Source organism: Schistocerca piceifrons, chromosome 1 (genome assembly GCF_021461385.2).
Source record: "Schistocerca piceifrons isolate TAMUIC-IGC-003096 chromosome 1, iqSchPice1.1, whole genome shotgun sequence".
Classification (NCBI taxonomy): domain Eukaryota; kingdom Metazoa; phylum Arthropoda; class Insecta; order Orthoptera; family Acrididae; genus Schistocerca; species Schistocerca piceifrons.
Window position 1 is genome coordinate 84,949,371 of NC_060138.1, and position 24,645 is coordinate 84,974,015.

Sequence of the window (24,645 nt, forward strand, 5' to 3'; positions counted from 1 at the left end):
ACGGGTGGAATAAATTATGTCACACTGAGATATCAAAACAGAATTAATGCAAATCATATATCTTTCTTACATATATTATTGGTAAAGAAAACACAATAACTGATAAATCCGAATATGTGAATCCTAACCATGTCACCACACAAAAAAAGTTGTCATTGAGGACATCACATATTCAAACACTGTGATCTCCAACAAAGCTAATGGCTTTCAAACTCTGAAAGAGTCATAACTGCAGAGAACATACAACTGTATATCTCCAGAGCTGCGAAGAGCTCTATGTGCTATTTACATTATAATACTTTTTTTCCAATAGCAACACTGCACAAGGTAAACTGATTACCCCAATGTTACATGAAGAATCAAGAAAGAAAATTTTGCATCATGAAGAAGCATGCACAATCACAGGAACAAATGTGGACACAGAAATACATACATTCTACAACATAGCCACATCAACATGATCCCAATCATTTTACACACTATGCACCAAGAGATGGGAAATCTTACATGAAGAAAGATAACCCTAAATATGAAGGCTGACTGAAAAGTAATGCCTCCACCTTTGTAACTCTTCAACGGCTGGCAGCATTGGTATGTGGCACGTGCTGGTTTGTTCCGTAGCCTCTTCTCTACAGCTCCATTTGTTGGGAAGCCTTAGCATTGAACAGTTGTGTTGTTACAGTGTAAAGTATGGAACCCTGTGCAGACATCAGTCAATGTGATTTAACCCTTTGAAAGTCAAGGTTACGATCTATCGTTACCCCCTACCAGCGCCAATACTGTCAGGGTGCCGATTCGTTGGTACTCCTCTTCGTCTTGTTTAGCTTACAGAATCAGCACTAGATGGTGTTGGCGTGCTGATTACAGATGCTCTTTGAATCGAGCTATGTGTAGATTGATAGCTATCGACAACTGAGCATCGTTTTGGTGAAATATTAGCATTCAATTATTCCACTTTTGCATCGTTTGTTTATTGACGTTGTGTTTCGCAGTACATGTTTATATTCTGTTATTGCATTCTATGTTCTTGTTTTTGCTCAGTACTGTTATTTATCATTGTTTCTATGTGTTTTTCTTCACACTAAGAGTTTACAGTTTGTTTATTTTCTCCATTTTTTGTGAAAAATGCGACCTACACCAGGCCACAGTAGAGGACTTACCGACGAAGAAATTTGTGAACTTTTAGAATGTACTAGTGATACAGAGTGTTTTAGCGAAAGCAGCAACAGTTCAGAAAGTGACAGTGATGTACTTGGTGATATTGTGGGCGAAAGTGAAGACGAAATGGAAGATGTACAATACACTGAAGTACGCGCGTCTGAAACACTACAGCCATTACCACATCCATTTCAAGAGCTGCCAGGACCAAAACATATGCCACCAGTAGGACCTCCTGTGATAGAATATTTCAATCTATTATTTACTACAATGTTGTTGCAGCTTATTGTAACTGATAGGAATTGCTCAGCTAAACAGTTTATAACTAAACATGCTACATTGTCCAAACCGTATAAGAAATGGAAGAATGTGACAAGTACCGAGGTAAGAGGTTTTATTGCTTGCTTACTAAATATGGGACTCAATAAAAGGCCCACAATGCTATCATACTGGATCACAAAACCGTCACAGGCATTTCCATGGTTTGGTAAAATGTTTTCTGCCCACCAATTTAGGCATCCGATGAAATTCTTTCATCTTGTGGATAGTGAGAAATGTCCAGCACCAGGCCATCCTCATTATGACCCATGTATCAGGTACCAGCCATTGGTACATCATGCTAATAATATATTTAGACATCATTACACACCTCATGAACAACTTAGTATTGATGAGAGTCTAGTTGGCACTAAATGTCACACTTCCCTACTACAGTATTTGCAAACAAACACCACTACCAATGAGGAATTAAATTCTGGATGCTGTGTGACTCTATAACGCACTACTGTCTTGGATTTTATACATACAGAGGTGCCAAAAGCCAAGAAGATAAGGCTGAGATTGCAAGACATGGCTTAGGTTACTGTGTTGTTCAGAAGTTACTGCGTTTGGGCAGTTATTTGAACAAGGGATATCATATCTTTGTGGACAACTTTTTCATGTCAGTACCACTTGTAAAAAGTCTCTACAAACTATGCACATACATTACCGGCACTTTAAGAAAAAACAGGAAATATTTGCCAGAGCAATTTAGAATGAAATTTGGAATTGGGGAAAGGATGTATTGTAAGTCAGGTCTGGTACTAGCATGTGTGTACGGAGAGAAAAAATCCCAGCATACCCCCGTTCTCTTATTGTCAAGTAAAGTTGGTGCTGGTGACATTGAAGTCCAAGTCCAAAATAAAAATAAAACAGTAAAAAAGCCAGAAATAATACACCAGTACAACCAGTATATGGGTGGAATAGACACATCCGACATGATGCTGTATGCGTATTTGGATGAGAGGCGAACTCTTCATTACTGGAAGAAGGTAGCTTTTAACATAATGTTAAGAATGGTACTGAACTCTTACATATTATACAAAGAACATAATAAGGGAAGGAAATTTGTTTCCAGATATGTATATACTGTAATGATAATGGAAGCCTTGTCAGATGAATGGCTGCAAGAAAAAAATGCAATTGATGATCCTCGTGGTGCTCCGGGTATGAGAAAACTTCCAGAGAAGAAAGAGTCAAGATGCTGTGCATGTACTAGTCAGGGAAGGAAAAGAGGGTCAAGAACTGTTTGTAATGGTTGTAATAAGGGGTTGCATGGTGAATGTTTTCCTAAACACAAATGCTAAGTCATATTGTAGACATGGAAATTCTGTAATGTTCTCTTCAAATAAATAATTATTATCTTTCTAAATAATAACACAAATTTCATATCCTTCATGTCACTTTACTCAGAAATGTGTGTAGATTCTACGGACTGTAGTTAACCTTCTTAAATTGAAGCACAGTGTTGTATATATGGAATCAAAGTCAAATTTATAATACTTTTTCAAAAAAATATTTTATTTGGACTGTCGCAATCAAATTCATTTGAAACATTATCATAATCTGTGTAAGCCATAATATTCTACATACTTTTATGGATAAGTGGTAATTTTTTCATTTTTTTAAAGTGAATACTGTGTGATATATGGCAATTTAAATAGAACGTAGCATAACAGTATAAATACGCATGACATTTTTAGCACACACCACTCCAAATCGGATGCAGTCATTTAATTCTTGACAGCAGAAGGTGTCATCCCAAAGGAGATGCATCAGAGAATGAAAGCAGTTTATGATGACTGTGTTGATGGGAGTACTGTATGTCATTGGGTCTGAAAGGTCTAGGGAAATGTTTTCCTGCAGCGTGACAATGCCAAACCACACACCTCACGTGCCACCACTGCAGAACTTCAGAGACTGAATCTCACCACCATACGGCATCCTCCATACAGTGCAAATTGAGCACCGTCTGACTTCCATCTGTTCCTGATAATAAAAGACGATCTGCGGGTACATCATTATGCTTCTGATGAAGACGTTGAGAGAACTGTGAGACAGTGGTTGCGGAAACAGAGTGTTGGCTTCTTCCATGATGGCTTCAGAAAACTTATTCATCGTTGGCAGAAATGTATTCAATTGACATGATTATGTGGAAAAGTGAATATTGGTAATTAAAGATCACATTCTAAGGATTATTTCTGCGTTTGATTTATTAAAATATTCCCATCCAAACCCAATTAACGAAGGTGGAGGCATTACTTTTCATCCATCCCTGATACAAGATAACTACTATTCAAATGGAACACATCAAACAGCTCAACTGAACACTAATAAATCAACACGATGCAACCTTATCACACAGTTCAATCAGAAACTTTTTACACAATACAGAATTAAAAATACCAATCCTCTCAAATTACATGATGCATCAAGGAAGAAGATTTCCATATGTGAACAAAGAAGATGACAAACAAAGATCCTAGTACAACACAAAATATGCTTTCAACTACACTTGAGTACACTGACATGAAAGACACAAAATGTAAGATATGGGATGGTCCTTGAGAGCTACAAACACATTAGCAACAAGTTAAAATTAATACGTATTTGGTGATGAGACCAACTGCCTATGAGTTGTTTTTTTTTCACTTGAATAAACATGAGTACAACTTCAGAGTCATGAAAAGTGGGAGATGCAGGCATGTAATAAATGACAGAAATGTAAGTAAACTTGCTATAAACAACTGGTGATATATATAAATCAACAAAAGCTACATTCGTGGATGGTTTAAATTATCGAACACTGAGATATCATAACAGAATTAATGCAAAAGATACATATTTCTCGCGTATGCAATGAAGAGCCAAAGAAACTGGTACACCTGCTTAACATCGTGTAGGGCCCCCATGAGCATCCAGAAGTGCCGCAACATGACATGGTATAGACTCAACTAATGTATGACGTAGTGCTGGGAGGAACTGAACTGACAACCTGAATCCTGAGTACGAAGAGGTAGAGATCTGTTCTGAACAGCACATTGCAAGGCATCCAAGATATGTTCAATACTGTTCACATGTGGGGAGTTTGGTGGGCAGCAGCAGTGTTTAAACTAAAAAAGAGTGTTCCTGGAGCCACGGTGTAGCAATTCTGGATGTGTTGGGAGTCACATTGTCTTGCTGCAATTGCCCAAGTCCATTGGAAGGCTCGATGGACATGAATGGATGCACAAGATCAGACAGGATGATTACATACACATCACCTGCCAGGGCCATGTCTAGACATATCAGGGGCTCCATATCACTCCAACTGCACATGCCTCACACCATTACAGAGCTTCCACCAGCTTGAACAGATCCCTGATGATATACAGGGTCCATGGATTCATGAGTCTGTCTCCATACCTGTACACGACCATCCGCTTTGTACAATTTTAAAAAAGATTTGTCTGACAGGCAGCATGTTTCCAGTCATCAATAGTCCAATGTCAGTGTTGATGGGCCCAGGCAAGGTGTAAAGCATTGTGTGGTGTAGTCATCAAGGGTACACAAGTGGGCCTACGAATCCGAAAGCCCTATGGTTCACACAGTGAGACTTGTTGATGGCCCAGCATTGAAATCTGCAGCAATTTGTAGAAGGGTTGCACTTCTGTCACGTTGAATGATTCTCTTCAGTCATCATTGGTCCCGTTCTTGCAGGATCTTTTTCTGGTTGCAGCAATGTTGGAAATTTGATGTTTTACCGGATTCCTGATATTCACGGTACACTCGTGAAATGGTCATATAGGAAAATCCCACTTAATCGCTGCCTCAGAAATGCTGTGTCCCATCGCTTGTGTACCAGCCGTAACACCATGTTCAAACTCACTTAAATCTTGATAACCTGCCATTGTAGCAGCAGTAACCGATATAACAACTGCACTAGACACTTGTTGTCTTATGTAGTCATTGCCGGCTGCAGAGCCATATTCTGCCTTTTTCCGTATCTCTGTATTTGAATATGCATGCCTATACCAGTTTCTTTGGTTCTTCAGTGTATATGGCTGTATTAATGAAAAAGGAAACAAAAAACTATTAAATCTTAAAATTTGTGTTCTAATTTTGTTATTACCAAGAGCACCACAAAATTGTCCATGTGGATGTCATATACCGTATTTACTCGAATCTAAGCCGCACTTTTTTAGGGTTATTGTAATCCAAAAGATCCACTGCTGCTTAGAATCAAGTACAAAGTAAGTGGAAGTTCTGAAAAATGTTGGTTGGTGACGTGACAACTAACTTCTACCGTCAAATATATGTAGCGCTACGCAGGCATGCATTGCAGATACAAAGATGAATACTGGCGCCAAAACCTCTGCGTCAGTAAATAAATTTAAGTTTTTTTCTCCACCCCAAGTTTTGACCACTGCATTTTCGTTCATTATCCAACGAAGTAAATACAAATTCTGTATTGTTCATCTTCGAATGTAGTAGCATTTCAACATACTACGAAAACCGATTGGCAAGACTGTTTGGGATGTTTGCCATATGCCAACTCTACATTCTGAATTTTTTCCTACATGTGAGAAGAGATGGTTGCTAATAGGAACTTTTATGAATTGTGAATCACGTGCAGTATTCTCTTCACCAAAAGAATAATACGAATATAAACATTTTGCCTCGTATTCTTTCGTGTTTGCTGCTAACTCATTTAAATCCTGTCTGCCTAATAAACTACAAAACTAGAGTGAGACAACAGCAAACGCGGAAGAATATACATATCATGTCATTTTTATATTCGTATTATTCTTATGCCTAATATTGATACAGTCAGAAATGAAGCACGGCAATTGACTAGATTTTTAAATCTAAGATGACTCTTATTTCTGTGCAGAATGTAATGTACTAAAGAGGTGTCTGCAAAGAATTTCAAATGGAGAAAAATTTTCGCTAAACTCTCATTCAGAACATCTTCTATCATATGCAGTCTATTATTTGGTTCTTGTTGACCATTATCAAATAAAGCAGCAGTGTAAGTAACAACAAATAGCAGTCTCTTGCCATTGTTTCACTAATGAGACAATACCTCCCTTTTTTTTTTTTTTTTATTGTTAGTGGTGGTAGCATGCACAAAAGCAAGCCATGCCGTGAGCGGCGACAGGTCATAAACACTCATTATCAGAATGCGACAAACAATGCATGACACAGTACAGTAATGGATTTTCTGCTTAAAGTGACGTATACACCTATAACAAAGAGAACAGCACTTATCAGATCAAAGAAAAATAAGCAATCAATTCAAACCAGATGAAGCACATGAAAAAGGAAGGATACCCGTATAAATACGGACAGAATGCTTGACGCATAGCACTGGCTACCTGGTAAAGCTTAACTGCTATGCTTACGACTCAAACCAAACTACTGTAACTGTATCATCATTCATTCGACCTAAATTGTGTCTCATATTACAATGGACCAACTTTGTTGATTTGGAGGTGCAGCCTAAAATTTTTCTCTCCCCTTGAATTTCGAGTCTCAAATTTCAGGTGCGGCTTGGATTCAGGAAATTTTTTTTTCCTTGATTTCGAGTCTCATTTTTCAGGTGCGGCTTAGATTTGAGTGCAGCTGAGATTCGAGTAAGTACAGTATTGAAAAGATGTCTGCAACAGTGCTACATGCTATTAACCACTCAGCAATTCCTATGCTGCAGAAGATACAACCATATAACTAAGGAATCATCAAGAACTCAATGGACAGATTAGAAACGGCAGACTAACCTATATCACATATCCTCCATACAACCTCATACAACTGTCAACCAATATTTACATTCAACACTTTTATCAATTATGACACTGCACAAGTTAAACAGATTACCCATAATATTACATAAGGAATGAAGAAGGAATATTTTTTCTCAAGAAGAAACAAGTCCCTACAAAACAAAAGCTACTCTGCACAACAAAAGCACTCTCACAAACAGATGTAGACACAGAGATAGAAGCGCTCTATAAGTAACCAGCACAAACTTGAAAACAATCATTTTACACACTACTCACTCAAACAATACACCGAATCAACAAAGAAACCCTTACATGAAGAAAGATGTCGCTGATATACAAGATCAATACTATTCAATGAACACACTTCAAACAACTCAACTGGACACTGACAGAGCAACAGAATGCAAACTCACCACACAACTCACTTACACATTTTTCACACATTACAGAAATTACATCATGAATCAAGAAAGAATATTTCCATACATGAAGAAAGAAGATGAACCTTCACAAATGATGACTCTAGTACAACACAAACACGCTTCCAACTACCCATGACTACATTGCCAAAGGTTAGTAAATGGAAGATTTGGGATGGTCACTGAGACCTTCAAAGCTATTAGCTACATGTAAAAAACAATACATATATGGTGAATGCACCTACCAGTAATGAGTGTATTCCACATGAACAAACATGAGTACAGCTTCAGAGTTTCAGAAACAGGGAGTTGCAGTGTGTGATAAATATAACAGAAATTTATGTAAACTGCTAAGGAAAGTGGGACTTGCAGTATGTAACAAATACAATAAGTAACAGAAATTTTGGTAAACTGTTGTTGGCAATTGATGAATTATAAAATCTCAGTAAATGTTGTGTTCTATGATGGATTAAACTACCACACTCTAAGATATCAAAACAGAATTTAATGAAAAAAACCACATATTTGTTGTGTATATTACTGTATTAATGGAGCCGGCCGGAGTGGCCAAGTGGTTCTAGGTGCTACAGTCTGGAACTGCGTGACCGCTACGGTCACAGGTTCGAATCCTGCCTCGGGCATGGATGTTTGTGGTGATCTTAGCTTAGTTAAGTTTAAGTAGTTCTAAGTTCTAGGGAACTTATGACCTCAGAAGTTAAGTCCCATAGTGCTCAGAGCCATTTGTATTAATGGAAAAGAAAACAGAATAACTGTTACACATAAAAATGTGATTATTAGTTATGTCACTACACAAGGGAACCAGACGGTTGTTACTCTGTGCACCACATATTGAAAAGATGTGGTATGAAAAAGAGTTAACTGATGTTTAACACTGAGAGAGTTCTATGCCACAGACATACAACTGAATACCTCCTGAGATGCAAAGAATTCTAAGGACTGTTTAACACTTTAACTGCTCTGGACGCGTTAACCTTTGTACCCGTCCCTGTGTGCTTTGAATGTGTTTACACGTAGACACGTTCAGAGTACCAGGTAGAATGACTGGTGGCACGCGTATACAAATTCAGAACACACAGGGAGAGGCACAAAGGTGCGTACGTTAACACGTCCAGAGGAGTTAAAGGGCTAAAAATGGCTGAATAATCTATACCGTGTATCCTCCATACAAACTGAAAGAATGGTCCCACTCTATCATAGAACAAGAAAACAAACTTCTCCTCAGACCCATACAACTCTCAACTGATAATTACAACATTTTTTCAATAATGACACAGTTCATGTTAAATGGCTTATCGCTGAAATTACATGAAGAATCAAGAAAAAAGATCTTCTCTCATGAAGTACCATGAGAACAACTCTATCAATGAACTGTCCACAGTAACTCACTCTCTTTCCTACCTTCCTATTCATAATAAATCCTACTTCCATTATACTGTATTCTCCTGCTCTTGATATTACTCTTTATTCGTCTGAACAAAAATCCTCATTCTATTTTCATTTCACTTCACTGACACAAACTACATCTGGATTAAGCCTTAGCAATTCCCTTTTTTGCATTTTCTAGCTTCCCTACCATGATGAAACATCTGACATTCCATGTCTCGTCTCACAGAACATTATTCTTTCGTTGGTTATTCAGTCTTTTTCTCACTATCACCTCCCCCTTGGCAATCCCCACCCAGAGAGCTGAATGAGAGACCAGCTTTGAATCTTTTGCCAACGGAGAGACCATCATGACACTTTTCCAATTACAGGCCGCAGTTCTTACCCATGAAGATATGACACTTTTCCAATTACAGGCTGCAGCACTTATCCATGAAGATATGGTGGCTAAAGATGTCCTCTGAATTGATTCAACAGATTACTTGAATGGGTGTGATCTCTCGCAGGACTCAATGGACTGTGAGCTACCACATTCAAAATTTTGTGCAATTTTTTGAAAACGGATCCATACTGTTTTTTACTTTTTCTGCTACTATCTTGATCAAGAAAACCTGGTCTTTGTACACCAACGCCTCCAATTATCTACTGATTCCAATTTTTTCACAAAGAGAGGAGCTTTCACTGTAATTTGTGGTTCAGACTTGTTCACAATACTGGAAGCATTTACACTGCCTAGCCACTGTGTCTTATGCATTGGTCCCATACATTTCCATTGGCTCAGTGTGGACTGTTGCAGTGTTGTTCTTCTTGAAATGCAGTAATCAATTACTGCCTGCTACTTTACTTTATGAGAGTGAGGCATCTTCCCCCCCCCCCTCCCCCCCCCTCCCACCCTGCTCTAATTGTGTGTAGTGGTACTATTTTATTATTAGGGATTTCGATATGTACCAGAACAGCAGACATGTACCCACAAATACACAAAACACTGATGACATAACTTTTGATTTTTCAAGGTGGTAAGTAAAACATTTTTTTTTACTTGGAGGGGCCTGTGACCCCTAGAAGGCATGTCCCCAGTTGGTGGACCGGGAAATGGCTACCAGACATGGGTGGTAGGAGGGAAACGAAATACTTCCCGTGGACCAACAGGCAAACCAATGCCTGACCCAAGGTGAATACAACGTTCAGGATGGGCTCCAGAATTGTGGAAGACAACAAAATACCACTGCAATTTATTTTCCCTGCATAATGCAGTCTCCATTTTATATTCAAAATATAGGTTCCCCTTATGTTAATCAGTATCTGATGACAGGATAGTCCCCTGCTTGGAACCCAGTAAGTGTGTGTGTGTGTGTGTGTGTGTGTGTGTGTGTGTGTGTGTGTGTGTGTGTGTGTGTGTGTATGTGTGTGAGTGCACAGATGTGGGGGGGAGTGGCAAGGGGAGAGGGGGGGGGGGGGGGCTGCAAGAACAACTTCAAAGGAGGAGGCACAATGACAGAACAATGATTCCTGCCTGGAATGTCAAATGATGCAACAACCAGAACAAAAATGCCTTAGAAGATTGATGGGAAACAATAATATGAAGATTATTCTAGTTGTTGAGCTACAATGGGATGGATGTGAAGAGCTGCAGTCAGATAAAAAGAAAGGAACAAAAGTGCTTAGCTACAGAAGGGGGTTTCTGCAAAAAAAGAAAAAGGGGGGGGGGAGGAATTTATAATGCACATGACCAGCCAGTCATTATTATTTATGATGTTGAGAATTTGAAGGGGAAGGAAGAGGTGTAAATGGAAAGAACTCGTGAGGTTTAGGAAATGTGGAGAGTTTGGAAGGGGAACTCTGGGTCAAGGGAGACTTACTGGATGGGATAAGAAGGAAAGATGGATTGTTGAGGACTGCACAAGATGAGATTTGAAAATCTGAGAGGTTAAAGATTGGAGATAAGGCAATATGCAATACAGCCATAACTGACAAAAACATCCTGCACAAGTTAAAAAGAAAAGAAAGATAAGTATGTGTTAGGGGTGGGGGGAATAGACAGGTCATAAAACAACGATACTGAAAACTAAAAGGGAGTGAAGAAATGAATACTGAAAGCAAAGAAATTAACAAAAATTAATAACAAGTGGGTGGTGAGAACCAAGGTTAAGTTGTAATGCCAGTTCCCATCTGCGGAGTTCTGAGAAAATGGTGTCTGGGGGCAGAATAAAGATGGCTCATGTGCTGAAACAGGTGCCATGTTCAAGACTGACATGTGTTAGAGCAAGCTCTGCTACAGGATATTGTGTGTTGTCAGTATACACACTCTGTCTATGCCAATTCATACAAACTGGTAACTTGGTGGTTGTCACACCCATGTAAAAAGCTGAACAGTGTTCATGTAATGGCTAGTATAGGAGATGTGTCATTTCAGAGATGGCTTTCCCTTTGGTAGTACATGCTCTGCCAGCTACAGAACTGGTATAGGTGATGGTAGGAGGCTGCATAGGGCAGGTCTTACAGTGGAGATTGTCACAAGGGTAGGACCCATAGAGCAGCAAAATGGGTGCAGGAGTGCAGGGTCTGGCAAGGATATTGTGGAGATTTAGAGGGAGATGAAGAGCTATTATAGATATGGTGGACAAAATGTCAGTCACAATGGTCCTCATTTCAGGGCATAATTTAAGAAGTAACAGCCTTGACAAATTAGCTGATTAATACTTTCAAGACAAGGAAATATTGAATGACAACAGGTGCAATCCTAAGATTTTTTGGGAGGGGTCAGCAGTACCATAATTGGATATGGTGGCCCAGGAAATCTGCTTTTTCAGATGAGTTGGTGCTGTAATAACATCCAGTGAAGACAAAGTTGCAGCCAGTCTAGTGCCTAGGAGGCCACAAGAAGTCTGCTTGTACCAAACATATGCCTTAATTTGAGAAATAAATATCTGATAATGTACATTTGGAGCACAGCATTGTCTGGTAGTGAAACATAATTGTTATGTAGTGCTACAGAAGTGTATTGGAAATAAGATACACTGATAAGGTACGGACTGATAAGGTTCTCTGCAGAATTAGTGAGGGAAGGGGTATATGGAAAACACTGACTGAAAATAAGTGACAGGTTGACAGGAAATATGTTATAATGTCAAGGAATAGGTTATCCATTTTAGGAGTTGCTTGACTACGAAGTGGTGGCTCCATTCACAAAAATTGAGGATGGTGGGGAGAGCAGCCTGCTGACCACAAGCCTGTCCATATCCGCATCCAGTGACACCTATCAATCAATCTGTTTGTAAGGAGTTCAACTTATAGAGAGGACAAGAATATTCAACATTATATGAAATATTTTCAGCTGGAACATGTCATATGTTCATAAATTATTAGGAGAAGAAAGCAGATTCCAAAACAACATTTTTTTTTCCCAAATACATAGAACAACAAATTAGTAAATATTCCTGTTCCATTCTTAAATGAACAAAATATCTTCTGAACTTTAAATTTCAATTGTGTGCAAGTACAGCATGCCTAGAATAAAATTCACACATAATTCAATATATAAGAGAAAAATCAATCTTCTCACTATTTTGAATGCAGCAGTGTTCAAATTTTTTTCACACAGTGGTCACAATATACTAATTCTTTAGTTAAAGTTTCATTTCAATTATTATTAAATTTTTTGTGTTATTATGTTTAAAAATACTAGTGTAAAAAACAACCATGATGCTTCAGTCCCCCAATGTGAATGAAAGTGACGTCTAGGTCCCCTTAGTTTGAACAGAAGTGTTCAGCTGATCCTTGGTGATGATCAGCTCAACATCAAGGAAAGTGGCGTGGGATTCAGAATAGGACCACGTGACATTTAATTGGGACAATCTTTAACAGGCCAGCCTTGCTAAGGGTCCATATTGCAAAGATGTCATCACTGTATCTAAACCAAACCAATGGCTAAAGGCTTGTGGACACCAGGAAAGCATCCAAGTGACCCGTGAAAAGGTTGGCATAGGAAGAGTCATCCTGGTTCCCATGGCCATGCTCCTGATCTGCTTATACATCTGCCCCTCGAAGGTAAAGTAGTTAGTGTAAGGTTAAAGCTGATTAAGGTGAGTAGGAAGGGCATCATTGATTTGGAATAAGGTGGGTGGTGGTTGAGGAAATGTTCAGCAGCAGACAGAGCATGTACTTGTTTGTATTAAAGGAGGTGGAATCAATGGCAACAAGCAGGATGTGTGGCACAATGGGACAGGCACAGATTTTAGATGATCTAGGAAATGATTGGTGTCTTTAATATAGGAGCAAAGTCTTCATACTATTGGTTGCAAGTGTTGATCAACTAAGGGAGATACACCTTTGGTGGGTGCTTTGAAGCCAGCAACTACGGGATGATCAGGGTGACTGGGTTTATAGATCTTAGGAAGAAGGTAAAAGGTGGAGGTGTGTATTTTCAGTTGGGTAAGAAATGCTATGGACTGAGGTCTTAGTCCTCGTGAGGAGTCTGAAGTTTTAAGGAATCAACTGTAGGTCAGCTTGTATCAATGGGATGAGATCTCGATGGCAGATACTGTACATAGAGGTGTCACACAACCGGCACAGACCCTCACTTACATACTCCTATCGGTCTAGTACAACAATGGTAGATATCTTGCCAGCCAGAAGGGTATGGTCAAGTCATCACTTTTTTGGGAATAAAGAAGAGCCTGCAGTACATGGAGGACCTGTTAGGGTCATGTTGTAGGGACCTAAGGAAAGGTTGTTAAGCAATGCTGAATTTTATGAATTTTCAAAGGCTTGTAAATAAAATGTCAGGATTTCAATATTATGTAAATTAGAACTCTACAGAATTATGGATTGAGGGCGAAGGGGGTGGGCTTTCAATTGTGCGAGACTTAACATTATCACTGGCTAATGGCCAGCAACCATTGTATTGTATTTTAAGAAGCTAAATAAATATTTTTGCAAACAGAGCCTGATCGAAACTGCTTATCCTCTTTCCAATGATCCCTGCAACCCACAAACTGCATATACTTATGAAGATTGGTCACGATAATGGTAATAAGAAGTCAACTTTTCTGTCTGTCTCACAAGATGATCAACAATCGAGAACAAATTCTTTCATTTGTACCCAGAGCCACAGCATAAAAGAAGTATGTGGGTGAGAGTAGAGAACATAAAAAATGGGACTCCCAATATTACAGATAGAAAAACTGTGACCTCCTATGTCCCTGAGCGAAAGAAAAACATTTGAAGAGAAAACAGCAGCCTATGATGTTCCAGAGCAAAAGCAAAAGATCTGATGGAAAAATAGCAGCCCATGACATTTCACAGCAACAGTAAAGTACTTGATGCAAAAACCGCAACTTCTGATACGCTGACAGAACAGAAATTACATCTGATGCAATAATAATATAGTAGTGATGTTGCATCATAGACAGGCACAACAAAAAAACTTCTAAATAAGTAAGCTTTTGAGCCAAAAGGTCTTTCTCTGAAGTCAACAACACAAATATACAGATGCGCACGCACACACACACACACACACACACACACACACACACACACACACACAAAACTGTCACACACCTGACCACTGTCTCTCGCTGAGAGGGCAGACTGTGAACAATGTGCATGATGGGAGGGTGGAGGGGAGGGGAGGAATAGCAGGGTAGGGATGGGGGATGGTCAAGTGCTGCTTTTGGGAGCATACATGGATGTGGTGGGGAGAGTGTAGGGCAGTTAGCTGCAGTCCGAAAGTTAAACAGAGAAAGAAGTGAAGGAGGGGAGGAGGGAGCAGACAAGGAGAGAAGTAAAACCATGAGGAGTAAAAAGACTATGTGTCTTGATCTTATAATCCTACCTGCTGACATAGGCTCCCCCACTGTTGTTTTGAACCACAAGAATTACTTGGTATGTGTCCATCAGCTCTCAGATTCGTCCATCAACAAACCCTGCCATAGTGGCCCCACTGAATCAAACAGGAATTCCAGTCTCTCTTCAAATCCTTATGCCCATCCCAGAACCTCTCCCTTGAGCCTCTCTCTCTCTCTCCCTCTCCTTCCTCACACTTACCAATCCTCATCCTCCTACCATCTAAATGCTTCATAAAGTCAATACACCCAACCATCCATTGTGGCCAGATGCTGTGCCGCCACTGAGAGTCTCTGCTTCCATAGACCAACACCTTCTGCCTATTACCTGCAACCTTCTCTGCTCCCACAGAGACACATGTTCCACCTATCACCCACAACCTTCCCTCCCATAAAAAGATGCCAACCATTTCCTCCACCAACTCTCCACAGTTCCTGTTCCTTTACCACACGATGCCCTGCCCATTACTATTGATGCCACTTCCTTTATACTAATATCCCCAATGCCTTTTGCTTTGCCATTATTGAACACTACCTTTCCCAAGGTCTGGTGGATTCCAAACCTACAACCTCTTTCCAGGTCACCACAACCAACTATATCCTAACCCATCATTACTTCAACTTTGACGGCATCACCAACAAACAAATTTGAAGTACAGCAACGGGCACCCACATGGCACCATCCCGCACTAACGTATTCATAGCCCATCTAGAGGAATCCTTCCTAACCACCCAGAAACCCAAACCCCTGACCTAGTTCGAATTCACTGATGACATCTTCGTAATCTGGTTTGAGGATGGTGACATCCTATCCACATTCCTCCAAAACCTCAAAGCCTTCTCCCCCATATGCTTCACTGGGTTCTCCTCAACCCAACAAGCCACCTTCCTCTATTTTGACATCATTAACTCCATCCATATGTAACCTACCAACCACCAGCAACATGTCCACTTTGACAGCTCCTACCTATTCCATACTAACAAGTCCCTTCCACACAGCCTAGTCACCTGTGTCTTATCACATCTGTAGTGACAAGTAGTCCCTCTCAAAATACACCAAGGGTCTCACTGAAGCCGTCACAGAGCAAAATTACTCTCCCAAAATTGTCCTGAAACTTATCTTCCGTACCTTATCTCTCAAGTCACCCACCACCTCCTAAAGTCCCACCATCTGGCCTGAAAGGAGTATTTCCCTCATAACTCAGAACCACCCAGGAAAGGAACAACTGAATCAGATTCTTCATCAGGGTTTCAGCTACCTCTAGTTGTGGCTTGAAATGAGTGTCCTATCCACTATCCTTTTCATCCCTACCATGGTAGTGTTCCACCACCCACCAAATGGACACAATATCCTTGTCCGTCCCTACTCCTCCCCTGCTCCCAGCCCCTTCCCTCAAAGTTCATATCCATACAATAGACCTGCATAAAAGTCCTGTCCCATATATCATCCCACCTCCATCTACTCCAGTCCAGTCACAAACATCAACTACACCATCAAAAACTAGACTACCTATGAAAGCAGTTATATGATCCACGTGGTAAGCTGAAACAGTTGTGCTGTGCTCCACATGGGCATGACATCCAACAAGCTCTCTGTCCACATGAATGGCCACTGACTAACTTTGGTCAGGATACAGTTGGACCACCCAGTCGCTGAACATGCTATAGAACAAAACGTTCTTCACTTCAGAGACTGCTCCACAGCCTGTTTCATCAGTATCCTTCCTACCAACACCAGTTTTCTGAATTGGAAAGATGGGACCTCTCCCTGCAATATATCCTACATTCCTGTACCCTCCTGGACTCAACCATTGATAATCACTGTCCTTCACCCACCTATCCCCTTCCCTGCTCCCACTCGACCCTTACACAGCTTTCTATTCCACCACCCACCGTCTTTTTCCTTCTCACCCTTTTCCAATAACCCCCCCCCCCCCTCCCCCTCCCTCCCAACATCTAACTTCTGACTGCACCCAGCTGCCTACACTCTCCCCACCACGACCCTGTATGGTCCCAGAACCAGTACTTATGATCCCCACCTCTACCCGGTTATCCCTTCACCTCCTGTCCCAGCTTCCTCCTTACTCTCACCACCCACATTGCTTTTCCCACCAGGCTCGTAGTCTGTCCTCAGTGGCCAGAGACAGTAGTCTCCTGTGTGTGAGAGTCATGATAGTGAGAATATCTGCGTGTGTGTGTGTGTGTGTGTGTGTGTGTGTGTGTGTGTGTGTGTGTGTGTGTGTATTGTCATCTTCTGAAGGAATGTCTTTTGGTCAACAGCTTACATGCTTCGCAGTATTTTTATTGTGCTTGTCTGCAACTCAACATCTCCACTTTATGGTGTGTAGCACTGAATCCTTTTCATAATACAGTCATATTCCGTCCTGGAGTATCCACTGTTTGATTTTACATATAGCAAGTTGTACATAACAACTTCAAAATTAATATTTTGTAATATTGTAGTATTTGGAGATGATATGTCTGTTATCATAATAGTCTTCATATGTTACTCGTATGAATCACATTCTGTACTGTACACTTTCTTTGACAGTTGCTTTGATTAGCATGCTTTGATGTACAAATACTCATAATCTAGGCTACATAAAACTTTTCAATCTGTACTTTTTACAAAAGTTTCTTGTGTGGATGTCTAGGTAATACACCAATATTTCAACAAAGCCAGAAACAATGACCTTCACCTCTTAGCAACAAATAATTCTGAGCTAATAACAAGCACAAAATAGATACAGGGATTAGCAAACACAGGGTTGTCACAGTGAGACTGAATTTTGTAACCTACAAATTCTCCACAAATAAAGGAGAAATATACCTATTCAAAAAAGCAGATAAAATTCACTTGACTCCTTTGTGAGAGACAATCTCCAATCCTTCCAAATTAAAAATATAGGTGTAGACCAGATGTGGCTTGACTTCAAAGAAAATGTATTGGCAGAAATTGAGAGATATATACTAAATAAATCAACAAGCGATGGAGCTGTGTCTCCTTGGTACACATAAAATGTCAGAACACTGTTGCAGAAACAATGAAAAAAGGTGATAAATTCAAATGAATGCAAAATCTCCAACATTGGAAATCTTTTAAAGACACTTGAAATTTATCGTGGACTTCAATGCAAGATGCTTATAATAGTTTCCACAGCGAAAGTTTGTCTTGAAAACTGGCAAAAAATGCAAAGACAATCTGGTGGTATGTTGAAGTATGCTACCAGAAACACAAAGTTAATGCCTCCTCTATGCAACTACAGATGACAGTGCTGCCAAAGCAGAGTTACTAAACACAACCTTCCGAAATTCCTTCACCACTGAAGATGAAGTAAATTCCAGAATTTGAATCAAGAACAGCTGCCAACATTAATAACGTAGAAGCAGATATCCTCAGAGTAGTGAAGCACCTTAGACTACTTAACAAAAGCAAGTCTTCCAGTCCACACTGTACACCAGTTAGGTTCCTTTCAGAGTTTGTTGATACTTTAGCTTGATACTTAACAATCACATACAACCATTCGCTTGATGAATGATCTGTACCCAAAGACTGCCAAGCTGCACAGATCACACCAATATTCAAGAAAGGCAGTAGAAATAATCCACTAAATTACAGACCCATATCATTAACATCAACATGCAACAGAATTTTCGAACATATACTGTGTTCAAAAATTATCTATTGCCTCGAAATTACGGTCTATTGACACTCAGTCAACACAGATTTAGAAAACGTCATTCTTGTGAAACACAAATAGCTGTTTACTCACATGAATTGCTGAGTGCTATTGAAAAGGGATTTCAAATTGATTCTGTATCGCTAGATTTCCTGAAGGCTTTTTGTGGTGTCACCGCCAGACACCACACTTGCTAGGTGGTAGCCTTTAAATCGGCCGCGGTCCGCTAGTATACATCGGACCCGCATGTCGCCACTATCAGTGATTACAGACCGAGTGCCGCCACACGGCAGGTCTAGAGAGAATTCCTAGCACTTGCCCCAGTTGTACAGCCGACTTTGCTAGTGATGGTTCACTGACAAATTATGCTCTCATTTGCCGAGACGATAGTTAGTATAGCCTTTAGCTACGTCATTTGCTACAACCTAGCAAGGCGCCATTATCATTTGCTATTTATCTTGTGATGCATGTACCGTCAGACTGATGTTCACAAATTATGAATTAAAGTTAAGTATTCCAGCAGCTACCTACTTTTCTTTCTAGTATAACTCCTTTAACTGTTCCAGACCTCACGCCAGCCTGCGTGAGCTTAAACGCGTGCCTTTCGCCTACCCGTCACTGTGGATTGGCTGTCTTGCCAGTCCACAACACTTTTAACATTGTCCCACACAAGCGGCTTGTAGAGAAACTGCGTGATTATGGAATATCACCTCACTTATGTGACTGGATTTGTGATTTCCTGTCTGAGACGTCAAAGTTGATAGTAATTGATGGAAAATCATCAAGTAAAACATATGTGATTTCTGGCATGCCCCAAGGTGTGTTATAGGCCCTTTGCTGTTCTACATAAACAATTTAGAAGACAATCAGAGCAGCTGTTTTAGGTTGTTTGCAGATGATGCTGTCATTTATCAACTAGTAAAGTCATCAGAAGAACAAAACAAATTACAGGTAGAAAAATTGGCAATTGAAACTAAATAATGAACAGTGTGAGGTTATGCACATGAGTGCTAAAAAGAAGCCATTAAACTTTGGTTACATGATAAATCAGTCAAATCTAAAGTCTGTAAATTCAACCAAATACCTAGGAATTAAAATTACAAACAACTTAAATTGGAAGGAACACATAGAAAATGAAGTGAGAAAGGCTAACTGAAGACTGTGTTTTATTGGAAGGACACTTAGAAAACGTAACAGATCTACTGAAGTGACTGTCTACACTAAACTTCTCCATCCTCTTTTAGACTACTGCTGCATGGTGTGGGATCCTTACTAGATAGGACTTCTGGAGTGCATGAAGAAAGTTCAAAGAAGGACAGCACATTTTGTATTATTATGAAATAGGAGAGAGGGTGTCACTGAAAGGATACAGGATTTAGGGTGGACAACATTAAAACAAAGCCATTTTTTATTACGGCAGAATCTTCTCACAAAATTTCAATCACCAATTTTCTCCACCAAAAGCGAAAATATTTTTTGATGCCAACCTACATAGCGAGAAATAATCGTCATAATAAAATAAGGGAAATCAGAGCTCACACGGAAGGATACAAAGAGTTCATTTTTTCCATGCACTGTATGAGATTGGATTTGGGAGAGCTGTAATTACATAATCGACTATTATGTAACAGTAAATTTTCCTTAGGTTGTCATTACATCATCACTTGAAACTTGAGTTTCACTGGCCAACTGGTTAATGCCCTTATAGCACAGTCAAAGAATGTCCAAGGTACATTTCATAGTTACTTCAAAGAAAAAAGGGTTCTTATACACACTAGCTTTGCTTCAGTGGCAACAACATAGTGTTTGTGGGACAATTGTCAAGCTGTGTTTATGATCTGTCAACTGTCATTTAAATCAGTTCACGCACAATTACTGTATACCCTTCTTCATAAACTGTACTCGCATGCTCATTTTAGCATTGAAAAATCAGTAACATTTTCTCTTTCTTTGTTGCTCCACATATTTAGATAAACCTCTCTCATAACAGTTCCATAAAAACTAATTGAACAGTACCACCCTGAATCCTCAGGAATTCTGTTCAACGAGCTAATGTGTGGAGCAAGTAGCTCTTTCTTACTCAATGGAAAATATATTAAACAAAACACTAAGACCAATATTCAGAAAACCAGTATATGGCTGTGAAGAAAGATCAAATGTAAGACTGCAAACCACATCACACCAACCTCTATGACAAATCCCACCTGTACCAAGCTTGGTGCAGCTTTACACACAGGCTACACTACCTACTAAACCAATAATTATCATCATTCAAATGTACTCCACATTAGAGTCGCTTGTTACATTCATTAATCTGCTTTATATTTTTAGATTTTCAGAAGGCTTTTGACACCATTTCTCATAGACAACTTCTAATCAAATTTTGTGCTTATCGAGTATCATACCAGTTATGTAACTGGATTCATGGTTTCCTGTCAGAATGGTCAAGTTCATGGTAATTGATGAAAAGACATCAAGTAAACTAGAAGTAATGTCTGTTGTTCCCTGAGGAAATGTTATATGCCCTCTGGTGTTTCTGATCTACATAAAAGATTTAGGAGATGATCTGAAAACACTTCTTACATTGTTTGCAGATAATGTTGTCATTTAATACCCTGTAAAGTCATCAGATGATCAAAACTTATTGCAAAATTATTTAGACAAGATATCTGCATGGTGCTAAAAGAGCCATCTGACTCTAAACAGTGCAAAATGTGAAATCACCCACATGAGTACTAATAGGAATCTGCTACACTTTCGTTGCATGATAAATCACACAAATCTAAAGACTGTCAATTCAACTAAATACTTAGGGAGTACTATTACCAATAGCTTAAACTGGACTGATCACATGAATAATGCTGTGGGGAAAGCAAACCAAAGAATTTTTTTGTCCTAGTCGATATGTGGAAAGTGCTTATGGGACTAAACTGCTAAGGTCATTGGTCCCTAGGCCTACATACTACTTAATCTAAATTAAACTAACCTACACTAAGGAAAACACACTCCCATGCCTGAGGGAGGACTCGAAACTCCGATGGGGGTAGCCGTGCGAACTGTGGCAAGGCGCTGCAGATCGCATGACTATCCTGCACAGCCCAAAGTCTTTGATTTATTGGCAGAACACTTAGAAAGTACTGGTATGCGGTGTGGGATATGCATCATATTGATCTGACGGAGGTCATGGAAAAAGTTCAAAGAAGGGCAGAACATTTTGTATAATCACAAAATAGAGGAGAGAGTGCCATGGGAGATTATATGAGAATTAGAGTGACAGTCGTTAAAACAAAGGCCTTTTCAATTGAGGCATGATCTTTTCATGAAATTTCAATTATTAACCTTCTCCTCAATGTGTGAAAATATTTTGTTGCTGCCCGTCTACATAGGGAGAAACGATCATCAAAATAGAATAAGAGAAATTAGAGCTCATACGGAAGGTGTCCATGTTACGTGTGTGTTGTTTGAGACTGTAACAGTAGAGAAATAGCTTGAAAGTGGTTTGATGAACCCTCTGTGAACTGCAGACTAAACAGCCTGAGTTGACAATGTGCCAGACTATATTATAAAAGTATCAGCTGAACAGATACTCGCACCCTGCTAGATATATGCAATTCTTCACTATCAAGTAGTATTTTCCCACAACAGTTAAAAACTGCAAAAGTTGTACCCCTTTACAAAAAGGGCAATAGGCAGCAGATGGTCAACTTTAGGCCTGTGTCACTCCTCTCAGGTTTTTCAAAAATCATTGAAAAACTAGTTCTGCCACAATTAACTGATTTCTTTAACAAAAAAAATATGATCTCAGGATGTCAGCATGGCTTCAGACCTCAGTGCAGTACTGAAACAGCCACTTTTAGCCTCATAAATCGTATTTTAAATTCAGTGGATAGCCACAAAAATGTTTCGCGGATTTTCCTGGATTTAACAAAAGCATTTGATTTAATAGACCATGAAATTCTCCTAAGAAAGTTAGAGTGGTATGGTGTAAGAAGCCTGCCAAACCAGTGGCTGAAATTATACCTAGAAAATCGCTCTCAGATAACAGAGGTAAAACACATGGGCAAAAACGAACTCCAAGATTATCAATTGAAACCTTCCACATTAACCCACAGTGCACCACAAGGCTCAATTTTAGGTCCCTTTCTCTTCTTAATTTTCATAAACGACTTCCCCTTACACATTCAACACACTGAACCAATGCTATTTGCAGATGACACAAGCATATTAATTGAAGGGGAAAACGAAATGACTCTAAGTTTAGATGCTAAAGTCACAAATGAAAATGTCACACTGTGGTTTATGAGGAATAAATTACTGGTAAACCCTCAAAAAACCGTCGTCTTGCACTTCCATACACAACAAAATAAAAACCCCGCAAAACCAAACATGTCTATGGAAAACCAAAGAATTAACAGTGTCACTGAAACAAAATTTCTTGGCGTCTACTTACAAGACAATCTTAAATGGAATTCCCACATCCCATCATTAAATTCCAAACTATTGAAAATGGCTTATGCGTTTAGGATTATATGGAACAACACACGTCCTGAAACAGTTAGAGCGGTGTATTACACTTGCATACACTCCCTATTGAGATATGGCATCATATTCTGGGGAAATTCTCCTCATAGCATAACAACATTCCGGAAACATAAAAAGATTGTGAAGATAATGAAAAATGCTAACAGCCGAAAATCATGCAAACCATTCTTTCAAGAACTGGGAATTCTACACCTACCATGTATCTATACTCTAGAAGTTGTCATGTACCTAAAAAAAAGCATGCTAAAAATTGGAATGTATTTATTCAAAATAAATCTGTACATGAACGCCATACAAGGGCAAATAGTGACATACACAGACATCATTGTTATACCATACTGTGCAAGAAAGGTGTATATCACTTAGGTTCTCACTTTTGTTTAATAAGCTGCCAAGCAACTTAAAGGCCATGAACAAAATCCATAGCTTTAAAAAATCTGTAACTTCATATCTCTTGGAAAACTGTTTTTACTCAGCAACACAGTATCTTGAAAAATAAGTTAATTTCAGTTATAGCAATATAAAAATGTAATGTAACAATATACCAATATAACAATGTAACAATTTATAAATGTAATGTATACAATCAATGTAACAGTACATTAATGTAGTGTCGTTTTGTCCAACATCTAAGGTATCGTATGTGTACCTCAAAGATTCAGGACGTAAATAAATAAATAAATAAATAAATTATGAAGATGTAGATGTAGGAAATGGTGATCTTAAGACTGGCAGATGGGTATCATTCTTTCTACATAAATCACAGAATAATACTTATCTACTACAGACAATAATACGTAAAAATTCCAGTTGACACTGTGTTCCTAATATTATGCACACTAATTCCACGAAGAATAATATTTCCATAAATCTTGATGAGGACAAATTCCTTTACTTCAATGATTATTCGGGTATCCTAGTAAATATCCACAAGGATTTGAAATCCTTAGAATGACAAGAGGTCCCATATGCAAAAGCTGCCACTTTTTGTTCCTTGCAGGGTGAGGGAGTGGCCATGTACGTAAAAATCTGTATTCCATTTCAGTCCATAGATGTATCACGGCACATTTGCATGTTGTGGCAGAGCAGTTGATTCACTTTATAGGACATACCAGAAATTAATTATGTGTGGTGACTTCAATATAAGTCTTTATATGATGGTGCATTGAAAGGATGTTGGTAGATCTGGTGCAGATTGTGTTTTTTCCAACTAGAGTGCAAGAGAACAGTTGCACAGCCAAAGACAATATTTTGATTCATTCTTCATTACTAGATGGGCATTCTGATAGTAAAAGGGTGAATGGCCTTTCAGACCATGATGCACAAATTTTAACACTAAAAGGCTTTTGTACTCAAACAAATGTCACATGTAATTACAAACTATGTAGGAAAGTTAATCTAACAGCAATAGAGAGTTTTTTAAACCTTGTCAAGGAACAAGAGTGGCAGGATATTTATAGTGCAAATAACATGGGTGACAAATATAATGCTTTCCTCAACACATTTCTCATGCTCTTTG

At 39.1% G+C, this 24,645-nt stretch overlaps 1 pseudogene; it reads left to right on the forward strand.

Annotated features, from left to right (window-relative positions):
* Positions 1 to 1,125: 1,125 nt before the first annotated feature.
* LOC124777983 lies at positions 1,126 to 2,795 on the forward strand (annotated as a pseudogene).
* The last annotated feature ends 21,850 nt before the right edge of the window (positions 2,796 to 24,645 follow it).